The 21,977-nt window shown below is 45.0% G+C and overlaps 1 pseudogene; it reads left to right on the top strand.

Moving 5' to 3' along the window:
* Positions 1-1,734: 1,734 nt before the first annotated feature.
* LOC139577907 (ethanolamine kinase 1-like) overlaps positions 1,735-21,977 on the top strand; it is a 40,014-nt pseudogene continuing 19,771 nt past the window's right edge.

Genomic DNA, 21,977 nt, shown 5'->3' on the forward strand with positions numbered 1-21,977 from the left:
TTGCATTTAGTTCCAGTCATTGGCAGCAGAGAACTGGAAGGAAAGGCGGCCAAATTAGGAATTGGCTTTGGGGGTGACCAGTGAGATATACCTGCTGGAGTGCGTGCTACGGATGGGTGCTGCTATGGTGACCAGTGAGCTGAGATAAGGCAGGGATTTACCTAGCAGAGACTTGTAGATGACCTGGAGCCAGTGGGTTTGGCGGTGAGTATGAAGCGAGGGCCAGCCAACGAGAGCATACAGGTCGCAGTGGTAGGTTGTAAATGGGGCTTTGGTGACAAAACGGATGGCACTGTGATAGACTGCATCCAATTTGTTGAGTAGAGTGTTGGAGGCTATTTTGTAAATGATATCGCCAAAGTCGAGGATCGGTAGGATGGTCAGTTTTACGAGGGTATGCTTGGCAGCATGAGTGAAGGATGCTTTGTTGCGAAATAGGAAGCTGATTCTAGATTTAATTTTGGATTGGAGATGCTTAATGTGAGTCTGGAAGGAGAGTTTACAGTCTAACCAGACACCTAGGTATTTGTAGTTGTCCACATATTCTAGGTCAGAACCATCCAGAGTAGTGATGCTGGAAGGGCAGGCAGGTGCAGGCAGCGATCGGTTGAATAGCATGCATTTAGTAATGCACAATGGGACAAGGACAATGGGACAAGGACCCTGCTGGCCAAACCCTCCACTAACCCAGACGACCCTGGGCCAATTGTGCGCCACCCCATGGGTCTCACGGTCGCGACAGAGCCTGAACTTGAACCCAGAATCTCTAGTGGCACAGCTAGCACTGTGATACAGTGCCTTAGACCACTGCGCCACCTGGGAGGCCTGACCATATAATTTTCAATACAGTTTTGTTGGTTAGGGGATGATAGTTAACTTAATCTCCAGCTCAGGGCTTAATCTTAATCTCTTTATCTCCCGCTCAGGGCTCCAGCTATGCATTTGGTTTTGCTAACTTGCTAGCTAAGTGGCTAGCTTGCAAGATCAAGCTATTTGGTTACAGCAGAGAAAATCAATCTCCTCCTGGATCAAGATCCTTGCCTGTATTTGTTTCGTGCTTCAAAGAAATGCATTTGGATAGAAATAGTGCCCCTTGTGTGCACTGCCAGTAATGCTGTATACCTTGGTATGGTACAGGAACTGTATGAAGGTATTAAAATGTGGATACCGGCCAACCCTAATACATGGTTCCGCTTTTTTTAAACAGAGGAAACCCAGCCATCTATCTTAAAGTTGTAAAATCTGGAACTTCCCCTTTAATATATTCCATGGCAATGAACTAGCGCGATTAGTAATACTGAATTGATGCTAAATAATGCGATGTTTAATACATTTTCAAGAACACCACAGAGATGGCTATGCTCAGACAGGATGCCCAAAAGGAACTTTGATAACCCAACTGGCATGGCGTGCTGAGTCACTGGACATAATGACTGGACGAATAGGTGACAAGGTAGCACCCGTAATGACAGTTTGAGCCCACACCACCGCAGCACATTGCTGTGTCTGAATGCTGTACTGAACACTATGTGGGTCTGAGCACCTTTTGGATTTGCATTACATCACTTGGTTGAACAACATTCCACTTACTACTAGTTTGCCTGAACACCGCTCAACTTTTTCTGGCTACCGTTCAACTTGGTCTAAATACTAATTAACCAGATTGGGCTGACTACTTCTGATCAGGTTTCAGACCCTGAACCGTCTTGAGCGGTGACCCTTCTTCAGGGGGTCATGGATTGTGGATCTTAAGGCCCCAGAGATCAGCTACTGCACCTGGATGTGTGTGTGGATGAGAAGGAGCCTCACAGTGGTGTCCTAGAGATTCTCAGCAGACTGAGGCCCCAGTGGAAGCCACAGGCTATCCAGAGGAAGGTATGTGAATGGATGAGAGGTATCATGACAAATCTAAGTTGGCGCATCAGTATGTCAGTGGGCAGAAATTGGCAGAAAATGACCTAATTTCAAGCATGGTTTTGGTTCTAATAATGTAATTTCAGCCAGTTTTGACCACTGGAATGTAAGTAAGAAGTATTAGTATTCTGAGAAATTAGTACACTCTTCGAAAAAAAGGTGCTACCTAGAACATAAAAGGGTTCTTTGGCTGTGCCCTTAGAAGAACCCTTTGAAGAACCTTTCAGTTCCAGGTGGAACCCCTTTGGGTTTCAATGCACAACCTTTTCCAAAGAGGGTTTTACATGGAACCCAAAAGGGTTTGACCTGGAACCAAAAAGAGCTATACCTGGAACCAAAAATAGTTATCCTATGGGGACAGCCGAAGAATCCTTTTGGAACTCTTTTTTCTAAGAGTGTAGTATGTTCCCCTGGTTTTCTTCTGGTGTGCATCAGACCTTGAAAATGTTTCATTGAAAGACATTCCTCTCAACCTTCAACCGGACACTCAGACGTAACAACTTCTGCAATAAGGTTGGACACCGTATTACATTAGTAGAACATCTGTCCTCAGCTAACATAGCTTCTCTGAAGGATATCACACTTAATTTGTGTGTGCAAACAGTGGGGCAATCTCCCAGAGAAATGGGATCCATGTTTGTCAGGGTCACACTGAAGCGAGACAGTGACCTCTCAATCTAGAGTAGGTCTAGTTTAAGCACACAGAGAGGTGGATGCTAACTTCCAGAGTTCCCCCTCAAATGCACATTGTGTCAGTAGGTTTGTGGGACTACGAGCAAGCGATTCAAAAAGGAAAGAAAAGGGGATATATAGACATCTCAGAGAAAATCTATCATATTAAAGGAAGCATAGCCTCTCAAACTGTCTACGGATTAAGTTGAAGCTTTTCTGTCTGCTTCAAATGTTTTTGCTCTGTCAATCTCGACTCCCAGACAGACATGCTTCAACATAATTCAGAGGCTCAGTTGAATAGACGAGTCAGGTTGAATCAGGGCGACAGACTCTTCAGTTAGTTGGATAGAGAAATTATCCTCCTCAGCAGAGCTTAGACCACGACAGCTACACTGAGTGTACAAAATATTAAGAACACCTGCTCTTTCCATGACATAGACTCACCAAGTGAATCCAGGTGAAAGCTATGATCTCTTATTGATGTCACCTTTTAAATCCACTTCAGTGTAGATAAAGGGAAGGAGACAGGTTAAAGAAGGATGTTTAAGCCTTGAGACATTCAGAGGGTGAATAAGCAAAAGATTTAAGTGCCATTGAATGAAGTATGGTAGTAGGTGCCAGGCGCACCGGTTTGAGTGTGTCAAGAACTGCAATGCTGCTGAGTTTTTCACAATCAACAGTTTCCTGTGTGTATCAAGAATGGTCCACCACCCTAAGAATATCCAGCCAACTTGACACAACTGTGGGAAGCATTGGAGTCAACATGGGCCAACATCCCTGTGGAATGCTTTCGACACCTTGTAGAAACCATGTCCCAATGAATTGAGGCTGTTCTGAGGGCAAAAGGGGGTGCAACTCAATATTAGGAAGGTTTTCCTAATGTTTTGTACACTCAGTGTAGTTTCACTGACTGGGTTGTGTTCATTAGACATGAAACCGAACAAAACGGACTGAAACAGGGAGGTACTACATGGACTTTACGTTTCCGTGGCAAAGATGAAAAGATTTCCTACTGCAAAACTTCATAGATGTTGAGATTTCACATCTATTCATTACCAAGGCAATGTGAGATCACATATTCATTCAATGAATGTAGTGGTTCTCATACCTCTATTGAAGTACGAAACAAGTGGTCTAATCATCTTTTAATAAACCCCATCAAATATTTTTCTAATAAAACGAGGCAAACACCTCTCCTTGAACCAAGCACTGTGTTTTGGCGTCAGGAATACAGCTAATTGTTCTTGCCAGGTAATTGAAGAGCATGCATCCTCTAATTTGTATGAAAAAAACCTTCCTCTGAATCTTAGAATACTGATCCTCTGGTTACCACAGTCAGTAAATCAATCACCTTTAAGATGGATCAACAAAGCAAGCTATTCTCTGTTAGCAGAGGTTCGTTCCGTGTAAGGTGACTGCACATCAGCATATATTGTTATTGGTGAAAAAGCCTATGGGTACACACTGGTTGAATCAACGTTGTTTCCACATCATTTCAATGATTAAGTTGAAAATTAAGTTGAACCAACTTGGGAATAGAGATGCTCACCACATTGTGCAAACCCAGAACCAAATCTTCTGTACACCGGCCAGATAAAAATTGTTCTAAGAGTCTGTCACGAGAGACAGTGTAAACTCCCTCAAGTTCGCTACAACATTTCTGATTGCTAGCCAACGAAATGCAGATTCTAGATAGTATACACCCCTCACACAAACGGTTTGTAAATGCATGGTCCTTGCTTCATATTCAAGAAAAGGTTATGGCGTTGATTTCTTGCTCCGACATACCACGTCGGTCTGATGACAAAAGCCGGTCGTATTTGATCACAATATTTTGTGTTAGATGTGGCGTGTTTGTTGAAGTGTCTCTCATTCCAGTGCTATGAATACTTCATCAAATGTCAAGGCGACAATGTTTGTTCTCTGCCGGTGTTTCATGCGGTCCCTTCGGAGTTTGAGGACGCTTTGGGCAATAGTGGAAGTGAGAGAACGCTCAGCAGGCAATGAATGGAAACAAACGTGCAATGATGAGGCCTTGCTAGCAAACACAGGCCAACACAGACTGCATGTGGAGGGTCTGATATTGCTGACAAAGGCAATATCATAACCACTGAAAAGTGTCCTGTCGGTGCTCAATAATGCAAGTTGCCTGTAGGGTTTGTCCCTCAAATTTTTACAATCAGTTACTTTATACACTGGAGTGACTATAAACGCTTACAAGAACAATGTTTAAATGTGTCCTTTTAATATTCCCTCAGATTAAAGGGATAGTTCACCCAAATTACAAAATTCCATATTGGTTTAAGCAGTTTAAGGAACAAGGTAAGACAGCAATCCATGTTTTGGTTTGGTTTACCTAGCTACTGTCTCCAGGGAAGGTAATGGTATGTCATTTTGTAATTTGGGTGAACTCTCTCTTTAATGAGTAGAACCAAACCCTGCTGCCTGCTCCCTCCCTAAGCGAGTCTCTGCTGGCTTTGAATAACACATGGGTTTGTTCTCTTAGTGTTTATTGGGTTCAATCATCATAGAATTGTTATCTTTAAGGTATAAAGTTGGAAGTCATAAACTCCTGTGACCTGTCATAATACCATAACTTTAAAGGCAATAGAAATACCTCCCAATTAAAGTGTTATGCAATTACTTTAAACAGGAACTAACAGGAACATGTTAGTTTCATATTGAATGTTGTTGTTTACACACAAGGGGCAAGCCCATGCAGAACACTCCATAGCACAGCATCACTACTATTTTCCCATTTTAATCTCATGTAGTATTGACCCTATCCTGACATCACTACCACCAGACTATCCACACTATCCTGACATCACTACCACCAGACTATCCACACTATCCTGACATTACCACCACCAGACTATCCACACTATCCTGACATTACCACTCCACCAGACTATCCACACTATCCTGACATTACCACTCCACCAGACTATCCACACTATCCTGACATTACCACTCCACCAGACTATCCACACTATCCTGACATTACCACTCCACCAGACTATCCACACTATCCTGACATTACCACTCCACCAGACTATCCACACTATCCTGACATTACCACTCCACCAGACTATCCACACTATCCTGACATTACCACTCCACCAGACTATCCACACTATCCTGACATTACCACTCCACCAGACTATCAACAGTATCCTGACATTACCACTCCAATAGACTATCGACCCTATCCTGACATTACCACCACCAGACTATCGACACTATCTTGACATGGTTGCCTTGTGTTCAGGTGTTCCCGTTGGGCAGGGTTGGGCAATTCCAGTCCTCGAGTGCCTGGTTGGTGTCACAGTTTTGCCCCAGCCCCATCTAACACACCTGACTCCAATAATCACCTAATCATCATCTTCAGTTTAGAATGACATTTGATTAATCAGCTGTGTTTGCTAGGGATGGAGAAAAAGTGTGACACCAATAAGGCCCTCGAGGACCGGAGTTGCCCACCCCTGACCTAGTGCATCACCAACCAGCTGATGGGCTGCTTCGTGAGCTCACTCCAAGAATTGGGGGACCATGCAGGTGCTTGTGTACGGGAGGTTGAAAGAGCTCTACGTGTACCGGGAGAGAGTAAAGGAGATGTTCCAGACACGACTGCGCCCTGCAGATCTATTGCAGCTTCCAGAATGGCATCTGCTACGAGTCTGTGAGGGAGACTGTGTTAGATGACGCACAGCTCATACAGCCTGCCATGAATAGATATCTGTGAAAAGTTATACAATACTAGTCAAAACTTTGGACACACCTACTCATTCAAGGGTTTTTCTTTATTTTTACTATTTTCTACATTGTATAATAATAGTGAAGACATCAAAACTATGAAATAACACATAGTCATCAAAAAAGTGTTAAACAAATATATTTTATATTTGAGATTCTTCAAAGTAGCCACACTTAGCCTTGATGACAGCTTTGCACACTCTTTGCATTCTCTCGACCAGCTTCACAAGGTAGTCACCTGGAATACATTTCAATTAACAGGTGTGCCTTGTTAAAAGTTAATTTGTGGAATTTCTTTCCTCTTTAATGCGTTTGAGCCAATCAGTTTTGTTGTGACATGGTAGGGGTGGTATACAGAATATAGCCCTATTTTGTAAAAGACCAAGTCCATATTATGGTAAAAACAGCTCAAATAAGCAAAGAGAAACAACAGTCCATTAAAACATGAAGGTCAGTCAATCCGGAAAATGTCAAGAACTTTGAAAGTTTCTTCAAGTGCAGTCACAAAAACAATCAAGCGCTATGATGAAACTGGCTCTCATGAGTACCGCCACAGGAAAGGAAGACCCAGAGTTACCTCTGCTGCAGAGGGTAAGTTCATTAGAGCTATCAGCCTCAGACACATCTCAACATCAACTGTTCAGAGGAGACTGCGTGAATCAGGCCTTCATGGTCGAATTGCTGCAAAGAAACCACTACTAAAGGACACCAATAAAAAGAAGAGACTTGCTTGGGCCAAGAAACACAAGCAATGGACATTAGACCGATTGAATCTGTCCTTTTATCTAATAAGTCCAAATTTGCTATTTTTTGGTTCCAACCACTGTCTATGTGAGAAGCAGAGTAGGTGAACGGATGATCTCTGCATGTATTGTTCCCACCGTGAAGCATGGAGGAGGCGGTGTGATGGTGTGTGGTGCTTTACTGGTGACACTGTCATGATTTATTTAGAATTCAAGGCACACCAGCATGGCTACCACAGCATTCTGCAGCGGTACGACATCCCATCTGGTTTGCAATTAGTGGGACTATCATTTGTTTTTCAACAGGACAATGACACAACACACCTCCAGGATGTGTAAGGGCTATTTGACCAAGACGGAGAGTAATGGAGTGCCGCATCAGATGACCTGGCCTCCACAATCACCCGACCTCAACCCAATTGAGATGTTTTGGGATGAGTAGGACCGCAGAGTGAAGGAAAAGCAGCCAACAAGTGCTCAGCATATGTGGGAACTCCTTAAAGACTGTTGGAAAAGCATTCCAGGTGAAGCTGGTTGAGAGAATGCCAAAAGTGTGCAAAGCTGTCATCAAAGGGTGGCTACTGTGAAGAATCTCAAATATAAAATATATTTTGATTTGTTTAAAACTTTTTTTGGTTACTACATAATTCCATGTGTGTTATTGCATGGTTTTGATGTCTTCACTATTATTCTACAATGTAGAAAAAATTGTCAAAATAAAGAAAAACCCTTGAATGAGTAGGTGTGTCCATACTTTGACTGGTACTGTATATTTACACACATACATACTGTACAGATCTGCAAACATGACCCACAATTCACAAAAAACTACAATTGACCCATATTAGGTTTTTCCCAAGGACCATTTGAACAGTGTCAATCCACTGGGTCTCACACTGGATCGGAAAGTTAATTATAACAGTGGAGCATGGAAATGGAGGGATGAGGGAATGGAGGGATGCGGGAATGGCGGGATGAAGGAATGGCGGGATGAGGGAATGGAGGGATGAAGGAATGGAGGGATGAAGGAATGGAGGGATGAGGGAATGGAGGGATGAAGGAATGGAGGGATTGTGTGTGTGTGTGTGTGTGTGTGCGTGCGTGCCTGTGTGCGTGCGTGCGTGTGCGTGCGTGCGTGCGTTCGCGCGCGCGCAAAGTAAAGTTGGGGCGCTAATTCAGATTTGGGTCTGGAGGATGGTTTCTCAGTGGGTACCAGAGTAAAGGGTATGTCTGTTTTTCAAGACACAGTGATATATGGCCGTTATGTCTATAACAGTTTGATGGCTCCTCCAGTTATGCTAGTGGACAGAACCCAGACAACAGATTTGGCTCCTCCAGTTATGCTAGTGGACAGAACCCAGACAACAGATTTGGCTCCTCCAGCTATGCTAGTGGACAGAACCCACACTGTTAGCCGTTTTTGTAATTTTATCAGTAACTTACCCTATTAATTAACAGTACGATACTTTATAAACTGAATACAGTAGATAACTGTAGAATGCACAGTAAAATATTGTACATTAGTTTTACAGTACACTATCAGAACCTTCTGGAATTGCAACAGTAAAACACTGTAGAATGCACAGTAAAATACCGTAAACGTGTTTTACAGTATTAATTATGGTGCATCGTGAGAAAATGTTGTGGGCGGGGAAAAAGTCTCTGGCTCATTAACATATTTTAGGGCATGCCATGCAAAAGGCTATATTTGTTACCATGAATATCTCAGTATTGTATTGGCACTATCCAGAGATATATCATAAGATATCTTGTTTTAATTACAATTATTTTGAAGACCTTAACTGCATCAATATTTTCAGTAATGGTTACAGAAATGTTTTACTTTCCATGGCTGGGATGTGTTTTTTTTATCAATCTTGGTTGAATGCACTGACTGTAAGATGCTAAGATGCTAAGGGCTCCTGAGTGGCGCAGTAGTCTAAGGCACTGCATCTCACTGCATCTCACTGCATCTCACTGCATCTCACTGCATCTCACTGCATCTCGCACAATTGGCCCAGCGTCGTTAGGGTTTGGTCAGGATAGGCTGTCGTTGTAAATAAGACTGACTTAACTAGTTACATTAAAAAAAAAAAAAATGTAAGGAGAAGAGCACCCGCTAATTGGCCAAAAGGTAAACGTAAATGTAAAAAATGTATGCAAAGAACACTGGGTAAAATGTCGCTGCATGGGTAATTCCAGTAATATACTGTAAATTAGATTACAGTAAATTGTTCCCCGTAAAATTGATTACAGTAGTTGCACTGTAAAATAAATTACCTTAATTTACTCGCCAATTTCTGCCAGTCAGTTTATGTCGTTTTTACAGGAAATGTTTTACAGTGCAGACAGCAGGTTTGACTCCTCCAGCTATGCTAGTGGATAGTATTCAGACAGCAGGTTTGACTCCTCCAGCTATGCTAGTGGATAGTATTCAGACAGCAGGTTTGACTCCTCCAGCTATGCTAGTGGTTAGTATTCAGACAGCAGGTTTGACTCCTCCAGCTATGCAAGTGGATAGTATTCAGACAGCAGGTTTGACTCCTCCAGCTATGCTAGTGGATAGTATTCAGACAGCAGGTTTGACTCCTCCAGCTATGCTAGTGGATAGTATTCAGACAGCAGGTTTGACTCCTCCAGCTATGCTAGTGGTTAGTATTCAGACAGCAGGTGTGACTCCTCCAGCTATGCTAGTGGATAGTATTCAGACAGCAGGTTTGACTCCTCCAGCTATGCTAGTGGATAGTATTCAGACAGCAGGATTGACTCCTCCAGCTCTGCTAGTGGATAGTATTCAGACAGCAGGTTTGACTCCTCCAGCTATGCCAGTGGATAGTATTCAGACAGCAGGTTTGACTCCTCCAGCTATGCTAGTGGATAGTATTCAGACAGCAGGTTTGACTCCTCCAGCTATGCTAGTGGATAGTATTCAGACAGCAGGTTTGACTCCTCCAGCTATGCTAGTGGATAGTATTCAGACAGCAGGTTTGACTCCTCCAGCTATGCTAGTGGATAGTATTCAGACAGCAGGTTTGACTCCTCCAGCTATGCTAGCGGATAGTATTCAGACAGCAGGTTTGACTCCTCCAGCTATGCTAGTGGATAGTATTCAGACAGCAGGTTTGACTCCTCCAGCTATGCCAGTGGATAGTATTCAGACAGCAGGTTTGACTCCTCCAGCTATGCTAGTGGATAGTATTCAGACAGCAGGTTTGACTCCTCCAGCTATGCTAGTGGATAGTATTCAGACAGGTCGTTTGACTCCTCCAGCTATGCTAGTGGATAGTATTCAGACAAGTCGTTTGACTCCTCCAGCTATGCTAGTGGATAGTATTCAGACAGGTCATTTGACTCCTCCAGCTATGCTAGTGGATAGTATCCAGACAGCAGGTTTGACTCCTCCAGCTATGCTAGTGGATAGTATTCAGACAGCAGGTTTGACTCCTCCAGCTATGCTAGTGGATAGTATTCAGACAGCAGGTTTGACTCCTCCAGCTATGCTAGTGGATAGTATTCAGACAGTAGGTTTGACTCCTCCAGCTATGCTAGTGGATAGTATTCAGACAGCAGGTTTGACTCCTCCAGCTATGCTAGTGGATAGTATTCAGACAGCAGGTTTGACTACTCCAGCTATGCCAGTGGATAGTATTCAGACAGCAGGTTTGACTCCTCCAGCTATGCTAGTGGATAGTATTCAGACAGCAGGTTTGACTCCTCCAGCTATGCTAGTGGATAGTATTCAGACAGCAGGTTTGACTCCTCCAGCTATGCTAGTGGATAGTATTCAGACAGCAGGTTTGACTCCTCCAGCTATGCTAGTGGATAGTATTCAGACAGCAGGTTTGACTCCTCCAGCTATGCTAGTGGATAGTATTCAGACAGCAGGTTTGACTCCTCCAGCTATGCTAGTGGATAGTATTCAGACACCAGGTTTGACTCCTCCAGCTATGCCAGTGGATAGTATTCAGACAGCAGGTTTGACTCCTCCAGCTATGCTAGTGGATAGTATTCAGACAGCAGGTTTGACTCCTCCAGCTATGCTAGTGGATAGTATTCAGACAGCAGGTTTGACTCCTCCAGCTATGCTAGTGGATAGTATTCAGACAGCAGGTTTGACTCCTCCAGCTATGCCAGTGGATAGTATTCAGACAGCAGGTTTGACTCCTCCAGCTATGCTAGTGGATAGTATTCAGACAGGTCGTTTGACTCCTCCAGCTATGCTAGTGGATAGTATTCAGACAGGTCGTTTGACTCCTCCAGCTATGCTAGTGGATAGTATCCAGACAGCAGGTTTGACTCCTCCAGCTATGCTAGTGGATAGTATTCAGACAGCAGGTTTGACTCCTCCAGCTATGCTAGTGGATAGTATTCAGACAGCAGGTTTGACTCCTCCAGCTATGCTAGTGGATAGTATTCAGACAGCAGATTTGACTCCTCCAGCTATGCTAGTGGATAGTATTCAGACAGCAGGTTTGACTCCTCCAGCTATGCTAGTGGATAGTATTCAGACAGCAGGTTTGACTCCTCCAGCTATGCTAGTGGATAGTATTCAGACAGCAGGTTTGACTCCTCCAGCTATGCTAGTGGATAGTTTTCAGACAGCAGGTTTGACTCCTCCAGCTATGCTAGTGGATAGTATTCAGACAGCAGGTTTGACTACTCCAGCTATGCCAGTGGATAGTATACAGCAGGTTTGACTCCTCCAGCTATGCTAGTGGATAGTATTCAGACAGCAGGTTTGACTCCTCCAGCTATGCTAGTGGATTGTATTCAGACAGGTCGTTTGACTCCTCCAGCTATGCTAGAGGATAGTATTCAGACAAGTCGTTTGACTCCTCCAGCTATGCAGGTGGATAGTATTCAGATAGGTCGTTTGACTCCTCCAGCTATGCTAGTGGATAGTATCCAGACAGCAGGTTTGACTCCTCCAGCTATGCTAGTGGATAGTATTCAGACAGCAGGTTTGACTCCTCCAGCTATGCTAGTGGATAGTATTCAGACAGCAGGTTTGACTCCTCCAGCTATGCTAGTGGATAGTATTCAGACAGCAGGTTTGACTCCTCCAGCTATGCTAGTGGATAGTATTCAGACAGCAGGTTTGACTCCTCCAGCTATGCTAGTGGATAGTATTCAGACAGCAGGTTTGACTCCTCCAGCTATGCTAGTGGATAGTATTCAGACAGGTCGTTTGACTCCTCCAGCTATGCTAGTGGATAGTATTCAGACAGTAGGTTTGACTCCTCCAGCTATGCTAGTGGATAGTATTCAGACAGCAGGTTTGACTCCTCCAGCTATGCTAGTGGATAGTATTCAGACAGGTCGTTTGACTCCTCCAGCTATGCTAGTGGATAGTATTCAGACAGCAGGTTTGACTCCTCCAGCTATGCTAGTGGATAGTATTCAGACAGCAGGTTTGACTCCTCCAGCTATGCTAGTGGATAGTATTCAGACAGCAGGTTTGACTCCTCCAGCTATGCTAGTGGATAGTATTCAGACAGCAGGTTTGACTCCTCCAGCTATGCTAGTGGATAGTATCCAGACAGCAGGTTTGACTCCTCCAGCTATGCTAGTGGATAGTATTCAGACAGCAGGTTTGACTCCTCCAGCTATGCTAGTGGATAGTATTCAGACAACAGGTTTGACTCCTCCAGCTATGCCAGTGGATAGTATTCAGACAGCAGGTTTGACTCCTCCAGCTATGCCAGTGGATAGTATTCAGACAGCAGGTTTGACTCCTCCAGCTATGCCAGTGGATATTATTCAGACAGCAGGTTTGACTCCTCCAGCTATGCTAGTGGATAGTATTCAGACAGGTCTTTTGACTCCTCCAGCTATGCTAGTGGATAGTATTCAGACAGCAGGTTTGACTCCTCCAGCTATGCTAGTGGATAGTATTCAGACAGCAGGTTTGACTCCTCCAGCTATGCTAGTGGATAGTATTCAGACAGGTCGTTTGACTCCTCCAGCTATGCTAGTGGATAGTATTCAGACAGCAGGTTTGACTCCTCCAGCTATGCTAGTGGATAGTATTCAGACAGCAGGTTTGACTCCTCCAGCTATGCTAGTGGATAGTATTCAGACAGCAGGTTTGACTCCTCCAGCTATGCCAGTGGATAGTATTCAGACAGCAGGTTTGACTCCTCCAGCTATGCTAGTGGATAGTATTCAGACAGCAGGTGTGACACCTCCAGCTATGTTAGTGGATAGTATTCAGACAGCAGGTTTGACTCCTCCAGCTATGCTAGTGGATAGTATTCAGACAGCAGGTTTGACTCCTCCAGCTATGCTAGTGGATAGTATTCAGACAGCAGGTTTGACTCCTCCAGCTATGCTAGTGGATAGTATTCAAACAGCAGGTTTGACTCCTCCAGCTATGCTAGTGGATTGTATTCAGACAGCAGGTTTGACTCCTCCAGCTCTGCTAGTGGATAGTATTCAGACAGCAGGTTTGACTCCTCCAGCTATGCTAGTGGATAGTATTCAGACACCAGGTTTGACTCCTCCAGCTATGCCAGTGGATAGTATTCAGACAGCAGGTTTGACTCCTCCAGCTATGCCAGTGGATAGTATTCAGACAGCAGGTTTGACTCCTCCAGCTATGCCAGTGGATAGTATTCAGACAGCAGGTTTGACTCCTCCAGCTATGCTAGTGGATAGTATTCAGACAGGTCGTTTGACTCCTCCAGCTATGCTAGTGGATAGTATTCAGACAGCAGGTTTGACTCCTCCAGCTATGCTAGTGGATAGTATTCAGACAGCAGGTTTGACTCCTCCAGCTATGCTAGTGGATAGTATTCAGACAGCAGGTTTGACTCCTCCAGCTATGCTAGTGGATAGTATTCAGACAGCAGGTGTGACACCTCCAGCTATGTTAGTGGATAGTATTCAGACAGCAGGTTTGACTCCTCCAGCTATGCTAGTGGATAGTATTCAGACAGCAGGTTTGACTCCTCCAGCTATGCTAGTGGATAGTATTCAGACAGCAGGTTTGACTCCTCCAGCTATGCTAGTGGATAGTATTCAAACAGCAGGTTTGACTCCTCCAGCTATGCTAGTGGATCGTATTCAGACAGCAGGTTTGACTCCTCCAGCTCTGCTAGTGGATAGTATTCAGACAGCAGGTTTGACTCCTCCAGCTATGCCAGTGGATAGTATTCAGACAGCAGGTTTGACTCCTCCAGCTATGCTAGTGGATAGTTTTCAGACAGCAGGTTTGACTCCTCCAGCTATGCTAGTGGATAGTTTTCAGACAGCAGGTTTGACTCCAGCTATGCTAGTGGATAGTATTCAGACAGGTCGTTTGACTCCTCCAGCTATGCTAGTGGATAGTATTCAGACAAGTCGTTTGACACCTCCAGCTATGCTAGTGGATAGTATTCAGACAGGTCGTTTGACTCCTCCAGCTATGCTAGTGGATAGTATTCAGACAGCAGGTTTGACTCCTCCAGCTATGCTAGTGGATAGTATTCAGACAGCAGGTTTGACTCCTCCAGCTATGCTAGTGGATAGTATTCAGACAGCAGGTTTGACTCCTCCAGCTATGCTAGTGGATAGTATTCAGACAGCAGGTTTGACTCCTCCAGCTATGCTAGCGGATAGTATTCAGACAGCAGGTTTGACTCCTCCAGCTATGCTAGTGGATAGTATTCAGACAGCAGGTTTGACTCCTCCAGCTATGCCAGTGGATAGTATTCAGACAGCAGGTTTGACTCCTCCAGCTATGCTAGTGGATAGTATTCAGACAGCAGGTTTGACTCCTCCAGCTATGCTAGTGGATAGTATTCAGACAGGTCGTTTGACTCCTCCAGCTATGCTAGTGGATAGTATTCAGACAAGTCGTTTGACTCCTCCAGCTATGCAAGTGGATAGTATTCAGACAGGTCATTTGACTCCTCCAGCTATGCTAGTGGATAGTATCCAGACAGCAGGTTTGACTCCTCCAGCTATGCTAGTGGATAGTATTCAGACAGCAGGTTTGACTCCTCCAGCTATGCTAGTGGATAGTATTCAGACAGCAGGTTTGACTCCTCCAGCTATGCTAGTGGATAGTATTCAGACAGTAGGTTTGACTCCTCCAGCTATGCTAGTGGATAGTATTCAGACAGCAGGTTTGACTCCTCCAGCTATGCTAGTGGATAGTATTCAGACAGCAGGTTTGACTACTCCAGCTATGCCAGTGGATAGTATTCAGACAGCAGGTTTGACTCCTCCAGCTATGCTAGTGGATAGTATTCAGACAGCAGGTTTGACTCCTCCAGCTATGCTAGTGGATAGTATTCAGACAGCAGGTTTGACTCCTCCAGCTATGCTAGTGGATAGTATTCAGACAGCAGGTTTGACTCCTCCAGCTATGCTAGTGGATAGTATTCAGACAGCAGGTTTGACTCCTCCAGCTATGCTAGTGGATAGTTTTCAGACAGCAGGTTTGACTCCAGCTATGCTAGTGGATAGTATTCAGACAGGTCGTTTGACTCCTCCAGCTATGCTAGTGGATAGTATTCAGACAAGTCGTTTGACACCTCCAGCTATGCTAGTGGATAGTATTCAGACAGGTCGTTTGACTCCTCCAGCTATGCTAGTGGATAGTATTCAGACAGCAGGTTTGACTCCTCCAGCTATGCTAGTGGATAGTATTCAGACAGCAGGTTTGACTCCTCCAGCTATGCTAGTGGATAGTATTCAGACAGCAGGTTTGACTCCTCCAGCTATGCTAGTGGATAGTATTCAGACAGCAGGTTTGACTCCTCCAGCTATGCTAGCGGATAGTATTCAGACAGCAGGTTTGACTCCTCCAGCTATGCTAGTGGATAGTATTCAGACAGCAGGTTTGACTCCTCCAGCTATGCCAGTGGATAGTATTCAGACAGCAGGTTTGACTCCTCCAGCTATGCTAGTGGATAGTATTCAGACAGCAGGTTTGACTCCTCCAGCTATGCTAGTGGATAGTATTCAGACAGGTCGTTTGACTCCTCCAGCTATGCTAGTGGATAGTATTCAGACAAGTCGTTTGACTCCTCCAGCTATGCAAGTGGATAGTATTCAGACAGGTCATTTGACTCCTCCAGCTATGCTAGTGGATAGTATCCAGACAGCAGGTTTGACTCCTCCAGCTATGCTAGTGGATAGTATTCAGACAGCAGGTTTGACTCCTCCAGCTATGCTAGTGGATAGTATTCAGACAGCAGGTTTGACTCCTCCAGCTATGCTAGTGGATAGTATTCAGACAGTAGGTTTGACTCCTCCAGCTATGCTAGTGGATAGTATTCAGACAGCAGGTTTGACTCCTCCAGCTATGCTAGTGGATAGTATTCAGACAGCAGGTTTGACTACTCCAGCTATGCCAGTGGATAGTATTCAGACAGCAGGTTTGACTCCTCCAGCTATGCTAGTGGATAGTATTCAGACAGCAGGTTTGACTCCTCCAGCTATGCTAGTGGATAGTATTCAGACAGCAGGTTTGACTCCTCCAGCTATGCTAGTGGATAGTATTCAGACAGCAGGTTTGACTCCTCCAGCTATGCTAGTGGATAGTATTCAGACAGCAGGTTTGACTCCTCCAGCTATGCTAGTGGATAGTATTCAGACAGCAGGTTTGACTCCTCCAGCTATGCTAGTGGATAGTATTCAGACAGCAGGTTTGACTCCTCCAGCTATGCCAGTGGATAGTATTCAGACAGCAGGTTTGACTCCTCCAGCTATGCTAGTGGATAGTATTCAGACAGCAGGTTTGACTCCTCCAGCTATGCTAGTGGATAGTATTCAGACAGCAGGTTTGACTCCTCCAGCTATGCTAGTGGATAGTATTCAGACAGCAGGTTTGACTCCTCCAGCTATGCCAGTGGATAGTATTCAGACAGCAGGTTTGACTCCTCCAGCTATGTAGTGGATAGTATTCAGACAGGTCGTTTGACTCCTCCAGCTATGCTAGTGGATAGTATTCAGACAGGTCGTTTGACTCCTCCAGCTATGCTAGTGGATAGTATCCAGACAGCAGGTTTGACTCCTCCAGCTATGCTAGTGGATAGTATTCAGACAGCAGGTTTGACTCCTCCATTTATGCTAGTGGATAGTATTCAGACAACAGGTTTGACTCCTCCAGCTATGCTAGTGGATAGTATTCAGACAGCAGATTTGACTCCTCCAGCTATGCTAGTGGATAGTATTCAGACAGCAGGTTTGACTCCTCCAGCTATGCTAGTGGATAGTATTCAGACAGCAGGTTTGACTCCTCCAGCTATGCTAGTGGATAGTATTCAGACAGCAGGTTTGACTCCTCCAGCTATGCTAGTGGATAGTATTCAGACAGCAGGTTTGACTCCTCCAGCTATGCTAGTGGATAGTATTCAGACAGCAGGTTTGACTCCTCCAGCTATGCTAGTGGATAGTATTCAGACAGCAGGTTTGACTCCTCCAGCTATGCCAGTGGATAGTATTCAGACAGCAGGTTTGACTCCTCCAGCTATGCTAGTGGATAGTATTCAGACAGCAGGTTTGACTCCTCCAGCTATGCTAGTGGATAGTATTCAGACAGCAGGTTTGACTCCTCCAGCTATGCTAGTGGATAGTATTCAGACAGCAGGTTTGACTCCTCCAGCTATGCCAGTGGATAGTATTCAGACAGCAGGTTTGACTCCTCCAGCTATGTAGTGGATAGTATTCAGACAGGTCGTTTGACTCCTCCAGCTATGCTAGTGGATAGTATTCAGACAGGTCGTTTGACTCCTCCAGCTATGCTAGTGGATAGTATCCAGACAGCAGGTTTGACTCCTCCAGCTATGCTAGTGGATAGTATTCAGACAGCAGGTTTGACTCCTCCATTTATGCTAGTGGATAGTATTCAGACAACAGGTTTGACTCCTCCAGCTATGCTAGTGGATAGTATTCAGACAGCAGATTTGACTCCTCCAGCTATGCTAGTGGATAGTATTCAGACAGCAGGTTTGACTCCTCCAGCTATGCTAGTGGATAGTATTCAGACAGCAGGTTTGACTCCTCCAGCTATGCTAGTGGATAGTATTCAGACAGCAGGTTTGACTCCTCCAGCTATGCTAGTGGATAGTTTTCAGACAGCAGGTTTGACTCCTCCAGCTATGCTAGTGGATAGTATTCAGACAGCAGGTTTGACTACTCCAGCTATGCCAGTGGATAGTATTCAGACAGCAGGTTTGACTCCTCCAGCTATGCTAGTGGATAGTATTCAGACAGCAGGTTTGACTCCTCCAGCTATGCTAGTGGATTGTATTCAGACAGGTCGTTTGACTCCTCCAGCTATGCTAGAGGATAGTATTCAGACAAGTCGTTTGACTCCTCCAGCTATGCAGGTGGATAGTATTCAGATAGGTCGTTTGACTCCTCCAGCTATGCTAGTGGATAGTATCCAGACAGCAGGTTTGACTCCTCCAGCTATGCTAGTGGATAGTATTCAGACAGCAGGTTTGACTCCTCCAGCTATGCTAGTGGATAGTATTCAGACAGCAGGTTTGACTCCTCCAGCTATGCTAGTGGATAGTATTCAGACAGCAGGTTTGACTCCTCCAGCTATGCTAGTGGATAGTATCCAGACGGCAGGTTTGACTCCTCCAGCTATGCTAGTGGATAGTATTCAGACAGCAGGTTTGACTCCTCCAGCTTTGCTAGTGGATAGTATTCAGACAGCAGGTTTGACTCCTCCAGCTATGCTAGTGGATAGTATTCAGACAGCAGGTTTGACTCCTCCAGCTATGCTAGTGGATAGTATTCAGACAGCAGGTTTGACTCCTCCAGCTATGCTAGTGGATAGTATTCAGACAGGTCGTTTGACTCCTCCAGCTATGCTAGTGGATAGTATTCAGACAGCAGGTTTGACTCCTCCAGCTATGCTAGTGGATAGTATTCAGACAGCAGGTTTGACTCCTCCAGCTATGCTAGTGGATAGTATTCAGACAGGTCGTTTGACTCCTCCAGCTATGCTAGTGGATAGTATTCAGACAGCAGGTTTGACTCCTCCAGCTATGCTAGTGGATAGTATTCAGACAGCAGGTTTGACTCCTCCAGCTATGCTAGTGGATAGTATTCAGACAGCAGGTTTGACTCCTCCAGCTATGCTAGTGGATAGTATTCAGACAGCAGGTTTGACTCCTCCAGCTATGCTAGTGGATAGTATCCAGACAGCAGGTTTGACTCCTCCAGCTATGCTAGTGGATATTATTCAGACAGCAGGTTTGACTCCTCCAGCTATGCTAGTGGATAGTATTCAGACACCAGGTTTGACTCCTCCAGCTATGCCAGTGGATAGTATTCAGACAGCAGGTTTGACTCCTCCAGCTATGCCAGTGGATAGTATTCAGACAGCAGGTTTGACTCCTCCAGCTATGCCAGTGGATATTATTCAGACAGCAGGTTTGACTCCTCCAGCTATGCTAGTGGATAGTATTCAGACAGGTCTTTTGACTCCTCCAGCTATGCTAGTGGATAGTATTCAGACAGCAGGTTTGACTCCTCCAGCTATGCTAGTGGATAGTATTCAGACAGCAGGTTTGACTCCTCCAGCTATGCTAGTGGATAGTATTCAGACAGGTCGTTTGACTCCTCCAGCTATGCTAGTGGATAGTATTCAGACAGCAGGTTTGACTCCTCCAGCTATGCTAGTGGATAGTTTTCAGACAGCAGGTTTGACTCCTCCAGCTATGCTAGTGGATAGTATTCAGACAGCAGGTTTGACTCCTCCAGCTATGCCAGTGGATAGTATTCAGACAGCAGGTTTGACTCCTCCAGCTATGCTAGTGGATAGTATTCAGACAGCAGGTGTGACACCTCCAGCTATGTTAGTGGATAGTATTCAGACAGCAGGTTTGACTCCTCCAGCTATGCTAGTGGATAGTATTCAGACAGCAGGTTTGACTCCTCCAGCTATGCTAGTGGATAGTATTCAGACAGCAGGTTTGACTCCTCCAGCTATGCTAGTGGATAGTATTCAAACAGCAGGTTTGACTCCTCCAGCTATGCTAGTGGATTTTATTCAGACAGCAGGTTTGACTCCTCCAGCTCTGCTAGTGGATAGTATTCAGACAGCAGGTTTGACTCCTCCAGCTATGCTAGTGGATAGTATTCAGACACCAGGTTTGACTCCTCCAGCTATGCCAGTGGATAGTATTCAGACAGCAGGTTTGACTCCTCCAGCTATGCCAGTGGATAGTATTCAGACAGCAGGTTTGACTCCTCCAGCTATGCCAGTGGATAGTATTCAGACAGCAGGTTTGACTCCTCCAGCTCTGCTAGTGGATAGTATTCAGACAGCAGGTTTGACTCCTCCAGCTATGCCAGTGGATAGTATTCAGACAGCAGGTTTGACTCCTCCAGCTATGCTAGTGGATAGTTTTCAGACAGCAGGTTTGACTCCTCCAGCTATGCTAGTGGATAGTTTTCAGACAGCAGGTTTGACTCCAGCTATGCTAGTGGATAGTATTCAGACAGGTCGTTTGACTCCTCCAGCTATGCTAGTGGATAGTATTCAGACAAGTCGTTTGACACCTCCAGCTATGCTAGTGGATAGTATTCAGACAGGTCGTTTGACTCCTCCAGCTATGCTAGTGGATAGTATTCAGACAGCAGGTTTGACTCCTCCAGCTATGCTAGTGGATAGTATTCAGACAGCAGGTTTGACTCCTCCAGCTATGCTAGTGGATAGTATTCAGACAGCAGGTTTGACTCCTCCAGCTATGCTAGTGGATAGTATTCAGACAGCAGGTTTGACTCCTCCAGCTATGCTAGTGGATAGTATCCAGACAGCAGGTTTGACTCCTCCAGCTATGCTAGTGGATAGTATTCAGACAGCAGGTTTGACTCCTCCAGCTATGCTAGTGGATAGTATTCAGACACCAGGTTTGACTCCTCCAGCTATGCCAGTGGATAGTATTCAGACAGCAGGTTTGACTCCTCCAGCTATGCCAGTGGATAGTATTCAGACAGCAGGTTTGACTCCTCCAGCTATGCCAGTGGATAGTATTCAGACAGCAGGTTTGACTCCTCCAGCTATGCTAGTGGATAGTATTCAGACAGGTCGTTTGACTCCTCCAGCTATGCTAGTGGATAGTATTCAGACAGCAGGTTTGACTCCTCCAGCTATGCTAGTGGATAGTATTCAGACAGCAGGTTTGACTCCTCCAGCTATGCTAGTGGATAGTATTCAGACAGCAGGTTTGACTCCTCCAGCTATGCCAGTGGATAGTATTCAGACAGCAGGTTTGACTCCTCCAGCTATGCTAGTGGATAGTATTCAGACAGCAGGTGTGACACCTCCAGCTATGTTAGTGGATAGTATTCAGACAGCAGGTTTGACTCCTCCAGCTATGCTAGTGGATAGTATTCAGACAGCAGGTTTGACTCCTCCAGCTATGCTAGTGGATAGTATTCAGACAGCAGGTTTGACTCCTCCAGCTATGCTAGTGGATAGTATTCAAACAGCAGGTTTGACTCCTCCAGCTATGCTAGTGGATCGTATTCAGACAGCAGGTTTGACTCCTCCAGCTCTGCTAGTGGATAGTATTCAGACAGCAGGTTTGACTCCTCCAGCTATGCCAGTGGATAGTATTCAGACTGCAGGTTTGACTCCTCCAGCTATGCTAGTGGATAGTTTTCAGACAGCAGGTTTGACTCCTCCAGCTATGCTAGTGGATAGTTTTCAGACAGCAGGTTTGACTCCAGCTATGCTAGTGGATAGTATTCAGACAGGTCGTTTGACTCCTCCAGCTATGCTAGTGGATAGTATTCAGACAAGTCGTTTGACACCTCCAGCTATGCTAGTGGATAGTATTCAGACAGGTCGTTTGACTCCTCCAGCTAAGCTAGTGGATAGTATTCAGACAGCACGTTTGACTCCTCCAGCTATGCTAGTGGATAGTATTCAGACAGCAG

This window comes from Salvelinus alpinus, chromosome 6 (genome assembly GCF_045679555.1).
Source record: "Salvelinus alpinus chromosome 6, SLU_Salpinus.1, whole genome shotgun sequence".
Taxonomy (NCBI): Eukaryota; Metazoa; Chordata; class Actinopteri; order Salmoniformes; family Salmonidae; genus Salvelinus; species Salvelinus alpinus.